Here is a 25,104-nt window from a genome sequence, read left to right on the forward strand (position 1 = left end):
CAGTACCAGGAGACAGAAGAAAGAACTGGAGAAGATAAAATACAAAGACCTGTGAATAGAAATAGAAGGGCTGTGGCAAAAGCCAGCAAAGGTACTTTGTAATAGGCACCTTGGGTACAATCCCAAAACAACTGGGACACCACTGGCATTGTCAAATTCACCATCAGTCATTGACAGCTTTACTCAGGACAGTTTCCATTCTTCAATGATACCTTCAACATCTGCCTATCCCAGGTTATTGGGAAGGACTTGTGAGGTGGACAAAACTGCCAAAGCCAGTCTAAACATCTGGCTGCTTGTGCAGCCAATTATAATAATACATGTATATGCCACTGGATTCTCGGTGACTGTAGTGGTCTCACAACAATCAAAGAAATTAATATCATTCAAAGATGAAGATATAAGATGGCAAACAAAATGAATGTAGGGGCAGTGGTGCTATTCAGCTGGTTCTATCCGGTTCATGCGAACTGGTAGCGACAGCTGTGGGAGGCTCCGCCCACCCGCCCAGACATCATCACATCCCATTTTTGATGCTTTGCACATGCATGCTCACATTTGTGAACTGGTAGTGAAGGTAAGTGAATACCACCCCTGTCTCTCCTTCTTCACAGGCCAGGGTCAATTACTGTTATATTTAATAATAAAATAACAGTTAAAGTAGTAAGCAGGCTTATGCTGCTTAGCTCAACCTCAGGAGGGTATCCTAATTATAGTCTATTCTAACAGCTGTGGCTTCCCACAATACCAGTTCTGTTGCAACTGAACAGTGTAACTTATTAAATAGACTGATTGTATACATTCAGGAAGGGATGTGGTGGCTCAGTGGCTAAGATGCTGAGTTTGTTGATTGAAAGGTCAGCAATTCAGAAGTTTGAATCCCTAGTGCCACATAATGGGGTGAGCTCCCGTTACTTGTCCCAGCTTCTGCCAACCTAGCAGTTCGAAAGCACGTAAAAAATGCAAGTAGAAAAATAGGGACCACCTTTGGTGGGAAGGTAACAGTGTTCTATGCACCTTTGGTGTTTAGTCATGCCAGCGACATGACCACGGAGACATCTTCGGACAGCGCTGACTCTTCGGCTTTGAAATGGAGATGAGCACCGCCCCCTAGAGTCCGGAATGACTAGCACATATGTGCGAGGAGAACTTTTACCTTTATCTTTTACACATTCAGGAAGTACAAAGCTGAAATTATAATTAACGATAAATAATGGCACAAACCATAATGAAGTAGTCACTTATCTTAATTCACTACAATCTACAGCTTGCAGACTGAGACAGAGAACACAAGCAGTTAACAATCTAAAGTATTAAAGGCAGATATTCAGCTAATACATCTTAATAACACGACGCAAAGGGCATACAACATAATATAGCAGCCAGATTATTAGTTAGACTGCAGGGAGAGGAGAAAAGTCAAGCAGGAGGGGGAAAAAATATCATAGCAAGAAAAGCCTTGTGGAAGATTCAAGTGTTTACAGCATTTACAGAGTTTAAGCACTTATTGTCAATGGGCAATTCAGTACATTGAAGTCAATGTGTGAAAGAAGGAAGGGAAGTATTAACGAAGCAATTTACTTCAATAGAGCATAAACTACACATTTATCCTTTTCAGTTCTCTGAAAAAAACACTTCAAAATATCAATTTAATCTTCCCTGAAGTCCTTTCAGAAAAATCTGAAAATTTCTAAATATAATTCAGGAAAGGTGCATTCCTCATTTTGGGTAAGAAATAGAGGATTAATAGAAAAGGTTTATTTCTGATTTGCCTCACACAAAACTGTCTGATAAGTAGGGACTTTCTACATGTCCTCTCTGTTGGAGTCTATTGGGAGGGTAGATTCTGTTTGGAACTCTTACAAACTCTTTTGCCAATGGTGCTAGTCAGGACTATCCCAGGGGGAAGCACAATCCCATCAAGAGTTGAAATAAGAATTGTCTGATAATAAGTTTCCTTATGGGACATGGTGGCTCAGTGGCTAAGATGCTGAGCTTGTCAATCGAAAGGTCGGCAGTTCAGCGGTTCGAATCCCTAGTGCTGCGTAATGGGGTGAGCTCCCCTTACTTGTCCCAGCTTCTGCCAACCTAGCAGTTCGAAAGCACGTAAAAAATGCAAGTAGAAAAATAGGGACCACCTTTGGTGGGAAGATAACAGTGTTCTGTGCACCTTTGGCATTTAATCATGACCACGGAGACTTCTTTGGATAGTGCTGGCTCTTTGGCTTTGAAACGGAGATGAGCATCGCCCCCTAGAGTCAGGAATGACTAGCACATATGTGCAAGGGGAACCTTTACCTTTACCTTTACCTAAGAAATGGATACAAGATGTGTCTGAAAGATTGATTATAGTAACAGAATGAACCCAAACAAGCTTTTATTCCTCATTCCTCTATCTTGTTGATTTGAGATGAGTCTTCTGATATAGATATGGACCACCACCACTCCAAAAAAAATTGGGTTTTCATAATTTTATCTTCTCTTTACCTAAATCTTCCTTTTGGCCATTAAAGTTATCCTTTTTTAGTGTCTAGAGATAGTCATATAATATAAACATATTTATTGAAGGGTTTTGAGCTAAAGAATGCAAGTACCTTTTTGAAGGCACTAGGCAATTCCTCTTCCTCCTGCAAGGCATTAATTACTGCATTGTTCTAGCTGCTCATCCCTTCCATGGCCATGTCTCATAGCCAAAAGTGGCAGACATTTAAAAGGATCAGTCAGATCAGTGGGAAATTAAGTACTTTTAGGAAGTCTGTATCATCCACTAGGTTCTTAGGAGGGATCTTCTTATAAAAAACATAGAACAACAGGGCTACAAGGGACCTTGGAGGTCTTCTAGTCGAACCCCATGCTTGGGCCGGAAACCTTACACCACTTCAGACAAATAGTTATCTAATCTCTTCTGAAAAACTTCCAGTGTTGGAGCATTAACTATTTCTGGAGGCAAATTGTTCCACTGATTAATTGTTCTAACTGTAAATTTCTCCTTAACTCTAAGATGCTTCTTTCCTTGATTATTATTATTTTTTTAATTTGATTTATATGCTGCCCTTCTCCGGAGACTCAGGGCGGCTTACAATGCGTTAAGCAATTAGTTTCCACCCATTGCTTCTTGTCCTGCCCTCAGGTGCTTTGGAGAATAGTTGACTCCCTCTTCTTTGTGGCAGCCCCAGAGATATTGGAACACTGCTATCTTGTCAATCCTAGTACTTCTTTTCATAAGACTAGGCATATCCAGTTCCAGCAACTGTTCTTTATATGTTTTATCCTCAAGTCCCCTAATTATCATTGTTTCTCTTCTCTGCACCCTTTCTAGAGTCTCAACATCTTTTTTACATCGTGGTGATCAAAACTGAATGCAGTATTCCAAGTCTGGCCTTACCAAGGCATTATAAAGTGGTATTAACACTTCACATGATTCTTAACGAGATTGAGTCCACAAGTTTATTTCATGGTCAACAGAAAGACTTGTCTATGCAAAGACCTGATGGAAATGTTCTTGTCAACAAGTCACATCTCAAAAAGGTAAAAACCAGATGTTATTTATGGACTTTCAGCTGGCCTCTCTTCTCAAAAGAGAAAAAAGAACCATCCTTCCTCTTCTATCAAAAGAGGATTAAAAAAAGACTATAGCTGTTTGAGATTGCCCATATATAGATCTATTGCAGGAAGTAAAAGCAATTGCTGAAACTCTTACGTGGTCACAGTAAACCTTTTCTTAGGAAATTTGATTTCTTTTTCAGATCATATACAGTATCTAAGTTCTGAAAAACTCATTTCTCTGACTGATCATTTCCAGCCCTGAAAATTTAGAGGAAAAATAAAGGTAAAGGTTCCCCTCGCACATATGTGCTAGTCATTTCCGATTCTAGGGGGTGGTGCTCATCTCTGTTTCAAAACCGAAGAGCCAGTGCTGTCCGAAGACGTCTCCGTGGTCATGTGGCCAGCATGACTAAATACCAAAGGTGTACGGAATGCTGTTACCATCCTACCAAAGGTGGTCCCTATTTTTCTACTTGCATTTTTTACGTGCTTTCAAACTGCTAGGTTGGCAGAAGCTGGGACAAGTAACGGGAGCTCACCCTGTTATGCAGCACTAGGGATTTGAACCGCTTGAACTGGCGACCTTTCCATCAACAAGCTCAGCATCTTAGCCACTGAGCCACTGTGTCCCTGCTATAATATATCCCTCTTATATTAAAAACGAGGCTAATACAATAAAAATGTTTCATGTAAACCGACTTTGATATAGCTGCGTGTTTTGTTGTAGCCCACTGGTGGCCTGCAGAACTGGCAGCAGAGTCGGACAATGAGGAGGTTATGGAGGAACAGGAGCCAGTCCGGGAGTCTAGGGAAGGCTCAGACGAGGGCTCTGTGTCGGAGGCAGAAAGGGGGCCAGGGCTATCTGGGAGTTATGTGCTGCCTCCAGAGCCCCCAGAGTCGAACATCAGTGGGGCAGAAAAACAGGGGGAGCTTGTTCCCATTGCGCACATGCACAGAGCTGCCAGAAGGCAAGAACAGTTAAGAAAAAAGGGATGACTCGGGAGTAGGGCTTGGAGATGATTGGCCCCTCCCATAAAACATAAAGGAGGAGCAAAGGTATGTGAGCCTTTGCAGGAAGCAACTTTGTTCGTTCTGGTCAGTTTAAATTCTGAAGCTCCGTTTTGACTCTGTGCTCCATGTGGCTTTGCAAAGCTAATTGCCAATTAGGTCTTTGGCAGCATGTCAAGGCAGATAAAGGTGGGTGCTTATCAGCCTTATCCCGAAGGACTGTTTATAAAGTATTTGTGACTCATTACAGGCTGTGAATGAACAGAATTCCCAGCCGTTGAAATAAAAAGAGGGTTTTTGGGACTATGAACTTGTTGTCGATTCTTTTATTGAATAGCCCGAAGGCCTTTTCAAAAGAAAAAAGAAAAAAAAGATAAAACAAACAGTTACAGAAATAACAGTCTAAAAATATATGATATATGACATTTAAAATTTAACAATATCGAAGTTCAATAACTAGATTTCCAAAACTAGATAACCCAAATAAGATAGCTCCTCTCTAACTCAGCTCATCTTTCTTACAATCAATGAAATTCTTTTCAATATGACTGGCTCGTATTGCTATCATCCTTTTAAGATAGCAAGTGATAGCCCTTACCAGGGGAGGAGAGTCTGCCTTCAATAGAAATGTTAATTTATGCCTTACATTCCAGTAGGGAAATTTATTTATAATTGGGGACAGATATTGTTTTCTTACTTTCTCATACAACCTACATTCAAATATTATATGCGCCGTATCCTCCACGACGTTTGCCCCACATATACATGTTCTTACGTCATACGGGATTTTCCAGTAACGGCCGAATTTAACGTTGGTATCTAAAAGTTCAAATCTAAACTTGACAAATAGCTCTCCCTCCACTGATGGCATTTCTAGATATAAATATTTTTCCAAGGTAAAAGTTATTTTAACTGCTGTCAGAAGCTTAAGGGAGTGATTAGTTGAAAGAGTTGTCATATCCATTTGCCCATGTATATCTTTAATCCGTTGTTTCACTTGCTTCAGTGTGTCACACAACAGGAACCCTACGCCATATCGATTCAATATTTCTGACAGCTGAGTTAGCCAGGAATACCTTTGAGGATTTGAAATCTGCTGTTCCTCTAGGCAGATTTTGGGAAGTCTACTGGCTTCCATCCGAGTCATTTTTAGCCAGTAGGCTACCGCCCTAGTAATTGTGTAGGTGTGCAGTGAAAAATGTCCCAATTCAGCTCTGATGGCTGCCGCTGAAGTGGTTTTTGGGACTAATTGTGTACTTTTTACAGTCTCAGGAAGCCTAGGTCAGAATATATATATTATTTGGAATTAATTAAGATATCAAGAAATGTGGATTTTTCAAGTATGTGAATTGGCTAACAAAACATAGAACATAGAATCATAGGGCTGCAAGGGATGTTGGAAATCTTGAAGTCCAATCCACTCCTCAAGGCAAGAGAGTTTAAGCCATCCCAGTCAAATAGTTGTCCACTTTATTCTTCAGAACCTCCCGTTTTGGAATTGCAGGCAATTGTTTGATTTTCATTTTTAATTATATAATTACAATAATAAAATATTGCTTCCTTCCTCACTCTAGGTTCTGGAACTTCGTGTGATATGACAATGAATATGTCCTATTCTGTGGAATCCTTGCAGTGAAAGCATATATTGCTGTCTTGCTCACTTTTATCAATTTAATTTATATGCTCCAACTTCACTTCTATAAGCAACAGTATATTTATATGATACTATATTTAGCTTAATTTGAATTATGATGACCTACATAGAATTTCATTAAAACAATGCCCGATTTAGTCATGAAATTATGTTAATTTACAGACAAAACGCAAGGTAATTAGGTGGTTATTTTTACACATATTAGACTTTTCCAAAGAAAGTTGTCATGTTTCAGATGAGTTGTGTACTGATTTCATAGAATACTATATTAGCAAATGTGCATTTCATTGACTTTCTTTTTATGCTCCTACATAGTTGAAGAGAGGTGCTATAAATTGCTATGCATTAATTCTAATACTATGCAAAGTAAAATTGGTAATAGGATATCAGACAACTGAAATGAGCTTCCAGAATATAGCTATATCGATAAATGATAAACTTTCCTACCTCGCTGCTCTTCAAATGTGCTGTCTACCCAAAATTTCAAGAAAGCAAAGCCTTTTTAGACCATAGTATCTCCCAGGCATATGGGAGATAGTTTGAGTGCTGTATACCAAGACTCTTTGAAGTGCCTGGATTTTCTTCGGGGAACTGCAATATTTAAAATGCTGGGTCATTTTCTGAAAATGCACCAACAAAATATTTCTTTTGGGACTTTGTGGAAGTAAAACTGTGAAAAATTAAATCTTTATTATGGTCACAGACAAGCCAAATGGTGACAATTTGCAAAGTTTTGATGCCTCCTGTATTCCAGTAGGCATATTGATTCTTTTGTTTTTAATTATCTCCTTTTATTCTTGCTATCTCTGTGAGTTGGACAAGACCCAGTGAAGGCTAACTGAGGGCATAGTTTACAGCTAAGCAGGGAGGACAAAGAATTTCTGATTCACAAGCTGAGTTGAAAAATAATTCAAGCTCTTTTTTTTTTCTTCAAATGATTTCACTCTATATTCTGATCCCCTTGTGTTTGAACTACTCGTTTTCCAATACTTATTTTGGTAAGTTGTTTTTGCTTTTGATTGTGAGCCACCCACAGTTATTTTAAAATAAACAAATGATAAATAATAGCATTTGAAAGCTTCAGTTGGTATAACCTGCAGCAGCTTAAGTCATTTGGGGAATTGGTATGTTTACCCATATAATGACTCTAGTCTAAAAGCTGCAAGCATTACCAATTGGCTTTCAGGTGCAATTAAAGATGCTACTTGTCACCTTTAAAGCCCTTTAAGATATCAGGCCTGAGACCCTGTGTAGTATAACCTGAGTACCAGTGGTGGGATTCAAATAATTTAACAACCGGTTCTCTGCCCTAATGACCGGCTGGGTGGGCGTGGCCATGATGGGCGTGGCCAGGGGTTGTGACAAGCAGCACCTGACCTCCTGCATTCCCTGGGAGAAAAAATGGGCCACGGGGTTGGGGGGTGCTGCCTCCCGTGCCCCATTTTGGGCCTATGAGGCCTCCCTGAAGCCTCCTGGGAAGTGAAAACGGTCCTAGGAAGCCTCCCTGAAGCCTCCTGGGAAGCGAAAATGGGCCTAGGAAGCCTCCCTGAAGCCTCCTGGGAGCCAATACAGGCTGCGGGGAGGCGTAAAATGGTGTACTACCAGTTCTCCCAAACCAGCCCGAACCAGCTGAATCCCACCACTGCTGAGTACTTTCCTGATGTGACAAGATAGAAGAGTTGACTCTGTTCTGATTGAACATCATTTAGAGGGACCTTCTCTGCTGCTGCCTACTTTCTTTTGAATATCAGACCAACCCCCAAGGCTCTTTATGTTTTCTAAAGCCATTAACATCTGGCTTTTCAGCAATCTGTTGGGGTCCGAACGATGAGATAGTTTCTCCTATCTTGGAGAATTTTTTTCTCCAAGATAGGAGAAAATTTTTTGCTGATTAGGGGTCTTCCAGGACTAAGGGTCTGTCTTTCCAAAACCCCAATTTATTACTATTAATTATTACTACTATTCTGTGGGCTACTTAGAGTGACCTGATGTCAGATCTAGCTAAGAACGACATAACACAATCCAGCCAAAGTTTAGTTATTTTATTTGCTTAAGTGATATAGACAGAATCTTGCCAGATTATATAACGGATACAACCCTAATCTGGGAGATTCTAGAGAGTGACTAAATTTCTTTCTTTTCTCACAGTCCAACTATGGACTGTGTTGTCTCTTCTCTTGCCTCCCTCCTTGCAATGTGGTCCCTAATTCTTGAGAATCTGCTGCATTGCTATAGTCCATCACATCATCTCCTCTTTCATAGGTGTCCATCACACCTGCTGATAAGAGAGATATAAAGTTCCAGCAAATAAATTAACACCCTGCATGAAAATTATATGTGTTTTCTCAAGATAAAATCTCAGAAAATGCACAGCTCATAGAATTTTGTGTATAAAGGGAAGTTGTAAAATATGAATATTTTAAAACCTTCAGAAGTGGTTTTGCATACAGATATACTGTATATTATCACTTTATTATTGTGTGGTCTGGATATTCTTGATAGCTGAAATGACCAAGTTGGGACCAAATTATTTTCATTGTCCATCTCTCCTTGTGAAACATTATCTGAATTGGTGTGCATAATTTTAAGTCCACCAACATATTTTTGTCTCTTCCTATTTGAAATGAATGTACAATCTGACTGCCCATTATATTTGTTCTGATGTCATTTTGTGAGATCTCTGAAGTTAGTCTGTTGATAAATGTCCTCTTTTCTACTGTATGTCAATCTCTGAGAGATACCTTCAGCATTTATCCATCCATTGCACCCCACATGACTCAATTCTTGTCTGCATCTGAATATCATTTGCTCCAAACTTCACAGTATTTGTGACAGTATGCTAGGAGCACCAAAGTGCTTAAATGTTTGTTCTTTCCTCGGTGTTACCTATCTGTTGAAGAACTTTTTTTTATGTAATTAACACTGAAACAATGCTATTATTTCTGCTGGATATATAAGTTGTTGATTTATTGTCCAAGATAGATGTAAGAATTTACATTGTCTGTCGGCTGATTCTCAAGTTCCATTTCATGGTATTGGCAAAATGGGCTGCTCGTATATTGAGTTTTGTTTCTATTGATCTTTATGCCAAGTGCTTTATTTGCCTCATTGAACTCATTTAAGCATTTCAATTTACCTTCCTTGGTATTGTGGCTGACACTCACAATATCACTGGTGAACCAAAGTGAATGAGCGTTTCACCATCTACATTAATACCTCGCTCTCCTCAATTGTGTCCTCTGACAGTTTCCTCGAGAACTACTATGAAAAACTTTGGGAGATCACCTTGCTGAATAACTTACTGTACTAGATGCTAATTGGGCAGTAAAATGGTACAATATTGATTGATTAACATTCATTTATTTTCTCTAATAACCAAATATATTTTTCAATTGATGTCAATTGATTGTATGTATTGCTCAATAATCAAATAGCCTTTATAGAATGTTCACTAGAATAATAAAATAGCAAGAATTAGTATGTTCCTATAGATGTTCCTACTGACAAATATAAGTCACAAGCACCATGTGGCTAACATTTGTTTCTCAAAAATAAAATAAAATACAACTCCTCCAAATAACAATTTCCTCCAAACCTGCTGAGTGACTGGAAAGTTTTGGTTTTATTTGTTAAATGAAATCAGTCAATAAAACAAAAGGTTATACAGTGGTAGCTTGGTACTGATCATTAAGGAGAGGAGAGGAGAGGAGAGGAGAGGAGAGGAGAGGAGAGGAGAGGAGAGGAGAGGAGAGGAAAGGAAAGGAAAGGAAAGGAAAGGAAAGGAAAGGAAAGGAAAGGAAAGGAAAGGAAAGGAAAGGAAAGGAAAGGAAAGGAAAGGGATTAAGCCCTGTTTCTAAACGGAAGGCTGATTTTTTCCAGAATGCAGGAAGGAATCTATATCACCTAGTGAATACAGTTGGTATATAAACAGAGTGGTGTTAGAATTCAGTTTTATATTGCATTTCATCAAGCCAAACTTGGCATGTCTTTTCTTCAAAACCTATTTGTCATTATCATCAGGTGCCCTCCCATTCTTCTTTTATTCTCTTCCTTATTCTTTTGATACCTAAACCTTTGTTAAAACTAATCCCCATCCATGGTTTTCTTTGCTTTTGTTGATTTGAATAGATATATTTTGTGGCAGTGTTTGTATTGGGGGGGTGGGTTGTGATCTGGTAGTTTGTCAGAAGAGACATAGGTCCCCACAATCATATAAGTGTCCATGTATTCTTTCTTTAGAATATGTGGAAAGGCTTTATGCCTAAACCTGATTAAGGGGAGAAGAATCAACCATGGACAACAGAGAGTAGCTGAAGGCAGTAACTACTGCATTACTTTGGACAGCTTTGATGGGCAAACCAGTGTCAGATAAAGCCAGCTGAAAATGAATTCCAAAGTAATGTGAGCTTGTAACAAGGACTTGCTTCATGAGTTGATAGATCTCATTAAGGTTGCTCATATTAACATTGGAGAGCTATTCCACCGTTCAGCCATCTCCCTAAGCTCGAGACACCACTCTAGATTGTCTCAGTGTTCAGTGAAGTTGCAATATTTGACATTCTATGTAACAATCTCAGAAGCAAGCAAAAGGCAACTGAATCTCTGAAATGCTTTGGCAATCTCTAGATCATTACTTTGAAGCCACACATTTTCTTCACAAATCTGCTTCAGTAGGATAATTCAGATGAAGCTTCATTGAATCAAATTATGGAAGTTTTATTCAGTTATCTAGTGTCCATGATGGTTTGAAATTTATTGAAAGTATTTTTAAAAATGAAAAATTGAAGGAAACACCAAATGTAGAAACTGTTGGAAAACACAACATATAGTTGTATATGGACTTAAAAAAATTGCCAGAATAGGATCTCCTAAAAATGTAGTTCTTAAGAGTCAGTATAACATTTGACTGAGTGCTCTGTTTACAGTAAGATAGTACACAGTGTGACATCTCTATAATATATGCTACTATAATCTGCTTGACTTATGGAATAAAACACCATCATGACAAATATCTTTCTTGGCTTCATTGTGTTTCATAATCTGTGCCCATTTGTATTGTTATGCATGAAGTCACTTTTTCCCCCCAAAACCATAAATCAAACTTTAATTTATGCACACCACATATTTACTGGAAAATTGTTTTCAAGGGCAATTCACTTTGACTGCTTTATTTATAAGGACCCCTTTCCAAACAAGCTTGAAAAGATAGCAGCAAATCCCATCTTCACCAAGATGAAGAATGCTTTACAGCATGAGATGAAAAGAATGCTTTAGAATATCTTAAGTTCTTCCCCACTGTTTAACTTTCTAGTGAAGCATATCTTAATGGCACAAGATTTTATGGGCACTCATTAGTGGGCAATAAAGAACCAGCCCACATAATATGGCCAGTAATGATCAGTGTTTATATGGATGGTGTCACAGATTTAGTACATCTCCATGTAAAGGAATTCAAGTAATAGCACTGAGCTATGATCTTCATAAAGGGACACGGTAGCTCAGTGGGTAAGACGCTGAACTTGTCGATCAGAAAGTCGGCAGTTCAGTGGTTCGAATCCCTAGTGCCGCGTAATGGGGTGAGCTCCTATTACTTGTCCCAGCTTCTGCCAACCTAGCAGTTCGAAAGCACATAAAAAATGCAAGTAGAAAAATAGGGACTACTTTGGTGGGAAGGTAACAGCGCTCCGTGTGCCTTCATTGTTGACTCATGCCGGGCACATGATGATGGAGACGTCTTCCAACAGTGCTGGCTCTTCGGCTTAGAGATGAGCACCGCCCCCTAGAGCTGCAAACAACTAGCCAGAAACAACAAGCATGCATGTGCAGGGGAACCTTTGCCTTTACCTAAGATCTCATTCATTTCCAGCTCTAGGGGCACTGCTCATCTACACACTCACACACACACACATAAGACTTGGACACAACTGAATAGAAGATCATAGATAGATAGGTAGATGATAGACAGACAGATAGATAGATAGATAGATAGATAGATAGATAGATAGATAGGTAGATGACAGACAGACAGATAGATAGATGATAGATAGATAGATAGATGATAGATAGATAGATAGATAGATAGATAGATAGATAGATAGATAGATAGATAGATAGATAGATAGATGATAGATAGATAGATAGATAGATAGATGATAGATAGACAGATGATAGATAGATAGAAGATAGATAGATAGATAGAAGATAGATAGATAGATGATAGATAGATAGATGATAGATAGACAGATAGACAGATAGATAGATAGATAGATAGATAGATAGATAGATAATAGATAGATAGATGATAGATAGATAGATAGATAGATAGATAGATAGATAGATGATAGATAGATAGATAGATGATAGATAGATAGATAGATAGATGATAGATAGATAGATAGATAGATAGATAGATAGATAGATAGATGATAGATAAATAGATAGATGATAGATAGATAGATAGATAGATAGATAGATAGATAGATAGATAGATGATAGATGATATATAAATATGGATAGACAGATAGATGATGATAGATCATCTATCTATTTGTAGATTTATCCATAGACCAACTATTCTGTAGATTTTTACAGCTACAGAAATATAAAATTAGAAGAATGAAAAACATCTGGAAATTTAAAAAAAATACAGTTAAAGGGAAATAAAAAATATCAGAAGAAATGATATCCAATCTTTTTGGCAGCAGTTAGAAATATGGTGGTTACTATTTCCACCCTCCAAAATTACATATCATGGTACTCCTCTTCCCATAAATGAATCAATTTTAATCCATAAATCCCAAGATCACCAATTCATTTTTTTTTCCATTGTTACTCCTACCATTTTTGGAATTTCTTTGTTAGAATTTTTGTTAATAAAAGAAAAAAAATGCTGCTGAAATGAATCATTTTACTGATAATTTTATTTTTGGTGGGTGGGGTTGGAAACAGATTGTTCTTCTTGAACAGAGGCAAAAAGAAAACAAGAGTTTATCTTCTTTCCGTGTTAACTTGCTCCCTGTACACAAGGTAGTGCTTTCATCTCAATGGAAAGTGTTTTCTTGTTTATTGCTGATTCAGGGTTAAGTGATCCAACTCAAATTCACAGATGCCCCCAGCTGTTTGACAGGTTGCATGCTCCACTTTCACTCTTCTTAAGTCACTTTACAAGGCAGACTCACAGAAATCAAGTGCCTTGCTGTCTCTTTGACAAATCCCAGATAGAGACACTGCTACAGAAATAATAGGAAAACTGTTCATGATTGAATAGAGACATGCAGTGAACAATGTATTTTTATTGATTGATTCATATTGCTATACTACAGAACTCTCTCTCTCTCCCCCCCCCCATCTTGTTAGCTAGAGAATAAAAGAGAAACTGAATAGGAATAGGAATAGGAATAGGAATAGGAATAGGAATAGGAATAGAATAGAATAGAATAGAATAGAATAGAATAGAATAGAATAGAATAGAATAGAATAGAATAGAATAGAATAGAATAGAATAGAATAGAATTCTTTATTGGCCAAGTGTGATTGGACACACAAAGAATTTGTCTTCGGTGCATAAGCTCTCAGTGTACATAAAAGATATAAGATATAAATCATGATCATAGTCATCATAAATACATTCATCATGAATCATAAGATATGACACTTAGTGATAGTCATAGGCTACTAAATAAGTAATCAACATAAATCATACTAGGAAATAATAAACAGTATACATCATAAAGATACAAGCAACAAAGTTATAGTCATAAATAGAAAAGGAAATTGGTAATAGGAAGGTTGAGAAGAATAATAGTTATACAATCTTAGTAAATAGTTTGACAGTGTTGTGGGAATTAGTTGTTTAGCAGAGTGATGGCATGGGGTGTGGGGGAACTGTCCTTGTCTCTAGTTGTGCAGTGCCCTATAGCGTCGTTTTGAGGGTAGAAGTTGAAACAATTTACGTCCAGGATGTGAGGGGTCTGTAGATATTTTCACAGCCCTCTTTTTGACTCGTGCAGTATACAGGTCCTCAATGGAAGGCAGGTTGCTAGCAATTGTTTTTTCTGCAGTTCTAATTATCCCTTGAAGTCTGTGTCTGTCTTGTTTGGTTGCAGTGCCAAACCAGAGAGTTATAGAGGTGCAGATGACAGACTCATATACATATCCAGAGAGAAGATCAGATTACCAGAATGGTCAAGATAGTTTCACGTTAGGATTTTGTGGGGGAGGTGTGGAATGAATTCCCATTGTTTCATAGGATATATATACTCTTCAAACCATTGTTGAATATGCAACTAGTTATTCCTTTGTAGAATGGTATTCTAGTTGACAAGGATATTTGTATTTAGAGTTCGGCATTGGTAATGAAGCTTTTTCTTCTATGTTCTGGATAGGAAAGCAGACAGTAACATTATCCTCAAAGTTAAGCAGAAGTTCAGCTTGAATCTATACTAGGAATCAAGAATTACTTAAACCTGGACATCCCTGGATTAATACAGTTTCAGGCTTGAATTAATAAATATAGAGTAAGATATTTATTTATTTATTTATTCATTCATTCATTCATTCATTCATTCATTCAGTTATTTATTGGTTCGATTTATATGCCGCCCTTCTCCGGAGACTCAGGGTGACTGACAATGCATTAAGCAATAGTCTTCATACTTTTTGTATATACCTGCTTAGTAGGGCTTTGCCCCCCCCCCAGCAGCGTTCTTTTTATACAAAGTCAGTTTATTGCCCCCACAATCTGGGTCCTCATTTTACCTACCTCGGAAGGATGGAAGGCTGAGTCAACCTTGAGCCTGGTGAGATTTGAACTTGCAGTAATTGCAGGCAGCTGGCAGCTAAGCGCTATTTAACAGCACTTAAATCTGCTGCGCCACCAAGGCTCCTTATTATATATCCAGTATTATATTGGAGGAGGAGGAGGAGGAGGAGGAGGAGGAAGAGGAGGAGGAGGAGGAGGAGGAGGAGGAGGAGGAGGAGGAGGAGGAGGAGGAGGAGGAGGAGGAGGAGGAGGAGGAGGAGGAGGAGGAGGAGGAGGAGGAGGAGGATGATTTGGGAGAGATCCAAGCAGAATTTTGTCCAATCCTGGAGTAATTATACTTTTTCTCACTTTACTGTATTTAATTAATTAACTAATATGATTTGTCCCATCAATATTTTTAAAAGAAGTTAGATTTTATTACTGTATAATTTAAATTATTACATACTACATATATTACAGTAAAGTAATTGCTTCCAGCAAACACTGTGACAGACAACTTGTTAATTCCTAGATGGAACTAGGTCACATAAACACATACAGAGAGACAGTGAGAGAGAAAAAGATGGACATAGAAAGAGGTTAATGTTTTTCAGTGGTTACATCTTTATTTCAGCACAGAATTTAAAAGTTTAAAGAAATATGCAACCGAAATGGTTTGCTGTAATGCTTTGCATAAAAATTATCATGTGCAAAAGCTTAAGGACAAACTGAATCTTAGCAATATAAGACATAATATTTGCAGCAAATATTATTTCTTCTTTGAAGAAGGAACCTGACAATTTATCTTTTCTGTTCAAATTTGCTCAGAAGAAAGTCCAGCAAGTTCAGTATGGATGTTTGAGGTTAAGCTTTAGTGACGGAGTTAATGAAATGATTAAAAATAAACTTAAGCTATGAAATTTCAAAAGTCTTAAAAGCAGTCTTTCATCATCATCATCATCATCATCATCATCATCATCATCATCATCATCATCATCTCTATTTATTTACCCAATATATATATTACTACTGAGAAATATTGAGGCATATTCTGGCAATTCAGTTTCTAATCCAATGCTGCAATGTTTGGAATCTCACATTTTTTAAAAAGAAATAATTTTATTAAACTTATCGAAGTATGAAATACAAATGAAAATTAAAATAGTGGGAAAAGTGGACAAGGAAAAGGGAAGAGAGAGATAAGTGTAGGGTAAAGAGAGAAAAGAAAGAAAAACATTGACTTCCAAATCTTTTTAGCAAATTCGAATAAAATAACATTACAGCCTCAACTTTTTACTTTTAGATATTTAATACATACTAGCCATTTCTACAACAACAAACTTATTTAATCAGCAAAACCCAAAGTCAACATTTCATTTTTTTTTCATCTCAAGCACAAAATCTAAATGTGGTTTCCAAGCGGAACAACATTTTCTTTTCTTGAAAATTGGATACATTTCAAACTTCTCCATATATTTGATGAATCACTTTGATTAGATTCAGAGTTCTGATTATTCTTCATATTAATGTTTCCCCCCTCCAAACACCTTTCTTTGTTTTACATTCAAAGTCTATTCAAATTCTCAGATCATCCTTGTCCTAAAGATGTCTTTCCAAAAGGCAACTGGACTTTCTTGGTTTTTTCCTTGAAAACCTTTCGCTTCTCCTTCAAGAAGCTTCTTCGGTTCTGACTGAATGGTGGGGAATGGAAGGATTATATTCTTTGTAGTCATCTGCTCGTTAGCACTCTTGAAGGTCAGTTATTAACTATCATTCGCATTCAATTTGGAAATACTGATATTTTTTTCCTTTTGCTATCATAAATTTGACTTCCTCCTGGAACTTTTACATCTGTGAACTACTATTATTTCTTTTCAATAATAATAATGTTCAGTGTGTTGAGTTTCAACTGCCTGTCAGTCTATATTTAAAATTTTCATAAGATCTTGACCTCTCATTTTTTAAAGAATCTTTATTTTCAGAAATGTGATCCCAATAGTGTGCATACAGTATGTATGTGTCCCTACATAGATTTCTGTTCTGACCTAGGCTTCCTGAGTCAATAAAACACACAATAGTCCCAAAAACCTCTTTTATTTTAACAGCTGTGAATTCTGTTCATTCACAGATGAGTCCCAAATAATTGTAAAGAGTCCTTCGGGATAAGGCTGATAATCACTCACCTTTATCTCCCTTGACACGCTGCCAAAGACCTAATTGGCAAAGCCATACAGAGTCCAGAATCAAAGAGCTTCAGACTTTAAACTGCACAGAATTAACAATGTTGCTTCCTGCAAAGGCCCACATGCCTTTGCTCCTCTTTTAAGTCCTATGGGAGGGGACAATCATCTCCAAGCCCTACTCCCGAGTCATCCCTTTTGTTTTAATTGTTCTTGCCTTCTGACAGCTCTGCGCATGCGCGCACTGGGAACAGGCTCCCCCTGTCCCTCTGCCTCACTGAGGTCTGACTCTGGAGGCTCTGGAGGCAGCATGTACCTCCCAGATGACCCTTTCTCCGCCTCCAATGCAGCGCCCTCGCCCTCGCCTTCCCCAGACTCCAGGACTGGCCCATATTCCTCCCCAGCCTCCTCACTGTCCAACTCTGCTGCCGGCTCTGCAGGCTGCTGGCGTACCACAACAATTTCAATGCATGATTCTGCAATTCTTATAGTACTGCTTGTACTCAATTTGGGCAATTTTGCTTCAGATACCAAGGAGTTGATCTACCCAGTTTCATCTTTAATCTTACAAAAATCAGTGCTTGTTATTGTTTGAAATATATCCAGTTTTGGCTTAGAGGATACTTGTCTACATATCCTGTTCTTAAGTTCTCGTAGTTGTTCCTTCAGCTACCTGTTTAGATTTTCCAGTTTTCAGCCACTGTCAAATCAAATTTTGATCTTCAGTGATGTTTATACATTGACCATTAAGTGGTTTCGATTTACAAGGATTTATTGGGCTTTCTGTTTAATCCCTTGAATAATGTTTTGATTTTGTAATCGTTCTCTCTACAAACTTCCACCTTTACTGCTTCTGATATCATCATTCACACTGTATTTTTCATCTTTCTCTGTTTGCTATGCTTGAAGTAATGTACCCCCACCTTTTCTCCTGCCAAAGTAGACCCCGTAAACATCTTGGGTGGAAAGCATGAGTCATGGTCATTACTTTTCATGTTTTTCTATCAAGTATATCTCATTTAACTTGTGCCAAATCAATTATATCTGCAGCATATCAAATAATTGTAAAGGCCCATGTTTGTGTCTTCAATTAGGTTCCCTGCAACTAATTTTGTTTTCAGAAAAAAAATCCTATTCATTTGTATTATAAAGTTAAAAGTCCAATAATCTTAGAGATTTGCATCCTTCTTCTGGTGTCAATTGTTTGATAGCATCTCCATTTATTAGCTATAAGCCACCTTCTTTAACAATGTTGCCTTTTTAATTGTTCATGTGTCTACACTGAATTGTATTCCTTTATCCTCACTGAATACATGGACAGCATTCAGGAGACAGTCAAGTTCTGCTTTTGATTTGATGGATCATTTTAGACCATCCATGTATAGAAAAATGATTTATTCTTAGACTGTCCTTTGAGCTGATAGTTTTTACTTAAATTATTGATGCACTGCTTCATTGTAAAAACAATGAGTCCCCTTGGAAAGATCTTCTTTGGATTTTGACTTCAATAATCTCTTCATTATTGTTTACCAGTGTAGTGGTGAACTTTTATCTCTCCCCGAGACACAAACATGTGAACTGCATTTCTTTTAAAATTTAAGATGCCACCCAATACATATGAACCACTTAAAGTGCCCTTCTGGGAAAACATTCATAGCAAGCTGAATCGATCCTGAGTGGTGAAAAGGGAACTAACCATTGGCCCAGTAAATCAAATTATTTCAGCAGGTTGTCCTCGACTTACAACCACAATTAACCCCAAATTTTCTTTTGCTCAGCAAGACAGTTTTAAGTGAGTTTTATTACCCCATTTTATGACCTTTCTTGTCGTCATTTTTAAATGAAACACTGCAATTGTTCAATTAGTAACACAGTTGTTAAGTGAGTCTGGCTTCTCCGTTTTGCTTCTCAGGAAGTTCAAAAGATGATCATATGACATTTCAATCATCATGGCAGTTATTAAGCATCTGAATTTTGATCATGGAGTTGCCACAACATTCATAAGTGGGGGGAAATGGTTGTAAGTCACTTTTTTTCAGTGCCATGATAACTTCAAACAGTCTCTAAATCAGGGGTGAAATGCTCCTGGTTCGGACCAGATTGCCCGATCCGGTAGCGATGGAGGCGGGTGGTTTGGAGAACCAGTAGCAAAAATCCCTGCCCACTCCCATTGCCCATCTGAGCCATGCAATCATCAGAGGCTTTTTTTTTTTTTTAATTTTTAAAAGCATTTTTTCTACAACCTCTTCAGCCGGAGAGGTTGTAGAAAAAATGCTTTTAAAAGTTAAAAAAAAAAAAAGTTGGCCACGCCCACTCAGTCATATTACGCCACCACCACCAAGCCACGCCCACAGAACCGGTAGTAACAAATTTTACATTTCACCACTGCTCTAAATGAATGGTTGTAAATCAAGGACTAACATATTCACTGGCCATATTTCAGAGGTAGTATAGTTAGCATGCTGACCTAGTAGGAAGGGATAAATAATGGGAAGGTCACTAGGCGTGCTTTATCTAAAATATTCCAACACTACGCTGTAATTTCCACTGTGCCTGCCTTTTCTTCTTTGCAATGTAGCAAGCCAACTCTGTATATGAACTGTAGTTCCACTTTTGCTCATGGCTGCTCAGCAAACCATCAATGCTTTGCAGTGACTCAGTGTAAACTGTAATTATTTGCATGCTTAATACATTTATGATGTATCCTCAAAGTGATTTATTGTTTCTGGCGAGCCAGCTTTTGGCCACATCTGTTAGATTTGTTTTCCATGCATTCACTGAGACATTCAAGTATCTTTGAATGTTTATAACATTTCAAACATTTTGGGCACTGTTTAATTACCCCCCCCCCCAAAAAAAATTGAGGCATTTTCTGATCTAGTTCTATAGAAAGGAAACAAATACCTTTAAATAGTCTGTCTAAGCCAATAAAGTGTTTGTTTTGAAGGAGCCTCTTGTTCATTAGGAACTGGTCAAATTTTCCAATTTTCTTTTTTGCTCAGTAGGAAGAGAAATTACATTTTTACTTCAAATACAATTACACTAGATTTGCAAAATATAATTTTGTAAACAACTTGCACATTGTTGGAAGCCAAAGAATAAGTCTGTTAGGATTTGAGCCTTTATATCTCTATTTCTTTCTTCCATGCCACCCATTCTTTATGACTTGCTGAAGCTCATTCAGCTGTACTGCCAACATGGATGACATAGCCTATGAAACTGATATTAATATATTAATATTAATCTATTAATCAGGGACATTCTGATTTTTGACCTTTTTGGCCTGTAATTGAATCAATCCGATTATTGAAATGACGTATTTCATTTGCGTCCTTCAGATTCTTTCTGACTTTGTTGATCTATTCTTCCATTTTATTATATTCTTCTTCATTACAAACTGCTGTGAATAACTTGTCAAATTTTGCTCCAATCAACTTCAGCTTTTGTAAAATACGGATTTTATTATCCTGTTTTCACGTTTTGTTTTGGGGTTTTTTTGGCTATTGCCACAATGGGTTACCTCACTTCTGAAGCCTCTTTTAAGAGTAATTAATATAAAAGGTAACTGTAAAGAAGTCCCTGTGGGATTTACTCTGTTAGTTGTACCTGACTTTAGGGTGTGGTGTTTATTTCCATTTCTAGGCCATTGAACCAGCACAGTCTGAAGATGTTTCCATAATCATGTGGCCAGCTTGACAAGCACTGTTAACATTCCATCAAAGTGGTACCTGTTTATCTACTCACATTTGCATGCTTTTGAACTGCTAGCAGTATTTAAGATACAGTAAAGTGGTGGGATTCAACCGGTGTTACCACAGGTTCACTTCATGCAAGCGCTTCGCAAGCGCAGTGTATTACGGAACAGCTGAGATGCGGCAATTCACTCTGCCGTGCCTTTAAGCTGGGCTAAAAATGTCCAAATATAAGGTATGTATAGCGCAGGGGTGGGCAGGAGGGCCAACCTAACCGTCAGAGAGAACTAGTTCACTCTCAGATCATCATCGTTGCTACCGTCTCGCCCGAACTGGGCTGAACTGGTAGAAACCCACCACTGATACAATAGTGGCCAAAATTGTGGAAACCTTTTGAGAAAAGTGTATTTTTGAGGTTTGATGGCTAATAACACCACTTTTTTTTTTTTTTGGAGTTTCAAGATAATCATATTCCACTGCTAGAATGGCCTGGGAATAACCCACACTTTAACCCAATTGAAAATCTAGGGAGCTGACGAAAGAAACTTGTTAGTCAGAAGCGACCCAGCAATAAAACCCGGTTAATAGAAGCAATCATTCAATCTTGGTTTCACATTATAACAGCTACAGAACTAAAAGACTTGGTTCACTCCATGGGAAGACATTGTAAGGCTGTAAATCATGCTAAAGGTTACCCAACTAAGTATTAACTGACATGGTGATAATTTTTGTATATCTAATTTTTTTCTACGTGTTTCACTTTTCTTCTTTATACTGTAACTGCTATTTTAATAGCAAATCCTTCATAAAAGTTATTTCATTACATTCTTGATCAAATTATCTTTCCATTGATATATAATTTTATGGTACTTCTCCAAAAAAAGTGGTGTTATTAGCTAGTTTTAGAAAATACACTTTTCCCAAAAGATTTCCACAATTTTGGCCATTGGTAGGACCAATATTGTACTCTATGTGTATGTGTGTGTGTATGTGTGTTTATTTGTTTTGTTTTCACATTTACTAATGGGTTTTTGAGGTATTTAGTCTGTCTTCTAAGATGAGACATTACTATTCAATTACTAGTATTATTGGCTCATATTTTAAAAGCTGGAAGCTACCCAAAAACATAGTTTGGTACAAAACATTTTGAACTGTGGCTATCACAAGGAGGAAAATGGGGTTTGATGCTGCTTCCAAATGAAAGTCTCAGTAGGGAATAATCAAAGTGATTAACATTTTGAAGCACACATCCCTTATGTTCACAACCAAGAAAGTTGACGTTTCCTAATAATTCAATATCCTGCCCTTTTTAAAACTAATTTCCTACAAGCATGAAGCCTTTTTAAACAAGTAGTTGAAGTGAAGAAGCTTTGGGGAATCAATTCTTCTGCCCAGTGACACAGACTTGATTCTTCTTTTTTAGAAATAAGAAAAAGGCAATCAGAAAATTTCTTAATGCTGACATACTTCTAAAAATATTTTCTGGAGTTTATGAACTCCTTGTCTCTGTTTACGGCTTGAAGTAAAAATAAGTACATTTCCCAACTCTTTTTTAATGGCAATTCCTTTCTGTTCAGGGATGCGGTGGCTCAGTGGCTAAAATGCTGAGCTTGTCAATTGAAAGGTCGGCAGATCAGCGGTTCAAATCCCTAGTGCCGCGTAATGGGGTGAGCTCCCGTTACTTGTCCCAGTTTTTGCCAACCTAGCAGTTCGAAAGCATGTAAAAAATGCAAGTAGAAAAATAGGGACCACCTTTGGTGGGAAGGTAACAGCGTTCCATGCACCTTTGGAATTTAGTCATGCTGGCCACAGTGGAGACGTCTTCAGACAGTGCTGGTTCTTCAGTTTTGAAATGGAGATGAGCACTGCCCCCTATGGTCGGGAACAACTAACACATATATGTGAGGGAAACTGTTACCTTTACCTTTTACCTTTCTGTTCAGAACTGCTATACTTTTAACAGATGCTTATGATTCAGACACTGTGATTCCTGTATATTATAGCATTTACGAAAATATTAAAACTGTACAGGTGAAACTCGAAAAATTAGAACATCATGCAAAAGTTCATTTATTTCAGTAATACAACTTAAAAGGTGAAACTAATATATGAGATAGACTCATTACATGCAAAGCGAGATAGTTCAAGCCTTGATTTGTCATATTTTTGATGATTATGGCTTACAGCTCATGAAAACTCCAAATTCACAATCTCAGAAAATTAGAATATTGTGAAAAGGTTCAATATTCTAGAGTCAAAGTGTCCCACTCTAATCAGCTAATTAAGCCATAACACCTGCAAAGGGTTCCTGAGCCTTTAAATGGTATCTCAGTCTGGTTCAGTAGGAATCACAATCATGGGAAAGACTGCTGACCTGACAGTTGTGCGGAAAACCATCATTGACACCCTCCATAAGGAGGGAAAGCCTCAAAAGGTAATTGCAAAAGAAGTTGGATGTTCCCAAAGTGCTGTATCAAAGAACATTAATAGAAAGTTATGTGGAAGGGAAACGTGTGGAAGAAAAAGATGCACAAGCAGCAGGGATGACCACAGCCTGGAGAGGATTGTCAGGAAAAGGCCATTCAAAAGTGTTGGGGACTGTCACAAGGAGTGGACTGAGGCTGGAGTCAGTGCATCAAGAGCCACCACACACAGACGGATCCTGGACATGGACTTCAAATGTCATATTCCTCTTGTCAAGCTGCTCCTGAACAACAAACAACGTCAGAAGCATCTTACCTTGGCTAAAGAAAAAAAGAACTGGTCTGTTGCTCAGTGGTCCAAAGTCCTCTTTTCTGATGAGAGCAACTTTTGCATCTCATTTGGAAACCAAGGACCCAGAGTCTGGAGGAAGAATGGAGAGGCACACACTGCAAGATACTTGAAGTCCAGTGTGAAGTTTCCACAGTTTGTGTTGATTTGGGGAGCCATGTCATCTGCTGATGTTGGTCCACTGTGCTTCATTAAGTCCAGGGTCAATGTAGCAGTCTACCAGGAGATGTTGGAGCACTTCATGCTTCCTTCCTCAGATGAGCTTTATGGGGATGCTGACTTCATTTTCCAGCAGGACTTGGCACCTGCCCACACTGCCAAAAGTACCAAAACCTGGTTCAATGACCATGGGATTACTGTGCTTGATTGGCCAGCAAACTCGCCTGACCTGAACCCCATAGAGAATCTATGGGTCATTGCCAAGAGAAAGATGAGAGACATGAGACCGAACAATGCAGAAGAGCTGAAGGCCACTATTGACACATCCTGGTCTTCCATAATACCTCAGCAGTGCCATAGGCTGATAGCATCCATGCCACGCCGCATTGAGGCAGTAATTGATGCAAAAGGGGCACAAATCAAGTACTGAGTACATGCTTATACTTTTCAGAGGTCCGATATTGTTCTATGTACAATCCTTGTTTTATTGATTTCATGTAATATTCTAATTTTCTGAGATTGTGAATTTGGGGTTTTCATGAGCTGTAAGCCATAATCATCAAAAGTATGACAAATCAAGGCTTGAACTATCTTGCTTTGCATGTAATGAGTCTATCTCATATATTAGTTTCACCTTTTAAGTTGCATTACTGAAATAAATGAACTTTTGCACGATATTCTAATTTTTTGACTTTCACCTGTATATAATTAAAATACATTAAAATTACTTTTTTTATTAGAAGTATTTAAAATAATGTCACATCATGATCCTAAGAGAGTTGACAAGATATGACAAGATGTCATTTAAAGCAGAGGATAGTCTCATTTTCTGTCAAATGCTAAACTTTTACAGAATAATCTTCATGGGGTGAGGATAATAATGCAGCATAATACTGTGTTTTAATTTTGTCGTTGCCTTCTTTTCCCATCTCTCATTCTCTTTAACCTTATAATATCCTTTTCTCTTTTTCTCTCTCTCTCAAATGACAGACTGCAGGAAAGCAGGACAATTATTCCAAAGCAAAATCTAGAGAAAAAATATATGTTACACACAGAAGGTCCTCTTAGATTATGCATGAGTGGAATTTTTCAAAATTTAATTTTAATTAATTTTTGGAAGGAAGGAAGGGAGGGAGGGAGGGAGGGAGGGAGGGAGGGAGGAAGGAAGGAAGGAAGGAAGGAAGGAAGGAAGGAAGGAAGGAAAGTTATCAAGTAGATAAATATCAACTCTTTTACAGCATATACCTTCTTAAAATAACAGAGTTATTTTACCGAACAGAACAGAACAGAATAACAGAGTTGGAAGGGACCTTGGAGGTATTATAGTCCAACCCCCTGCTTAGACAGGAAACC

This window comes from Pantherophis guttatus, chromosome 5, assembly GCF_059756535.1.
Source record: "Pantherophis guttatus breed Tessera chromosome 5, ASM5975653v1, whole genome shotgun sequence".
NCBI lineage: Eukaryota > Metazoa > Chordata > Lepidosauria > Squamata > Colubridae > Pantherophis > Pantherophis guttatus.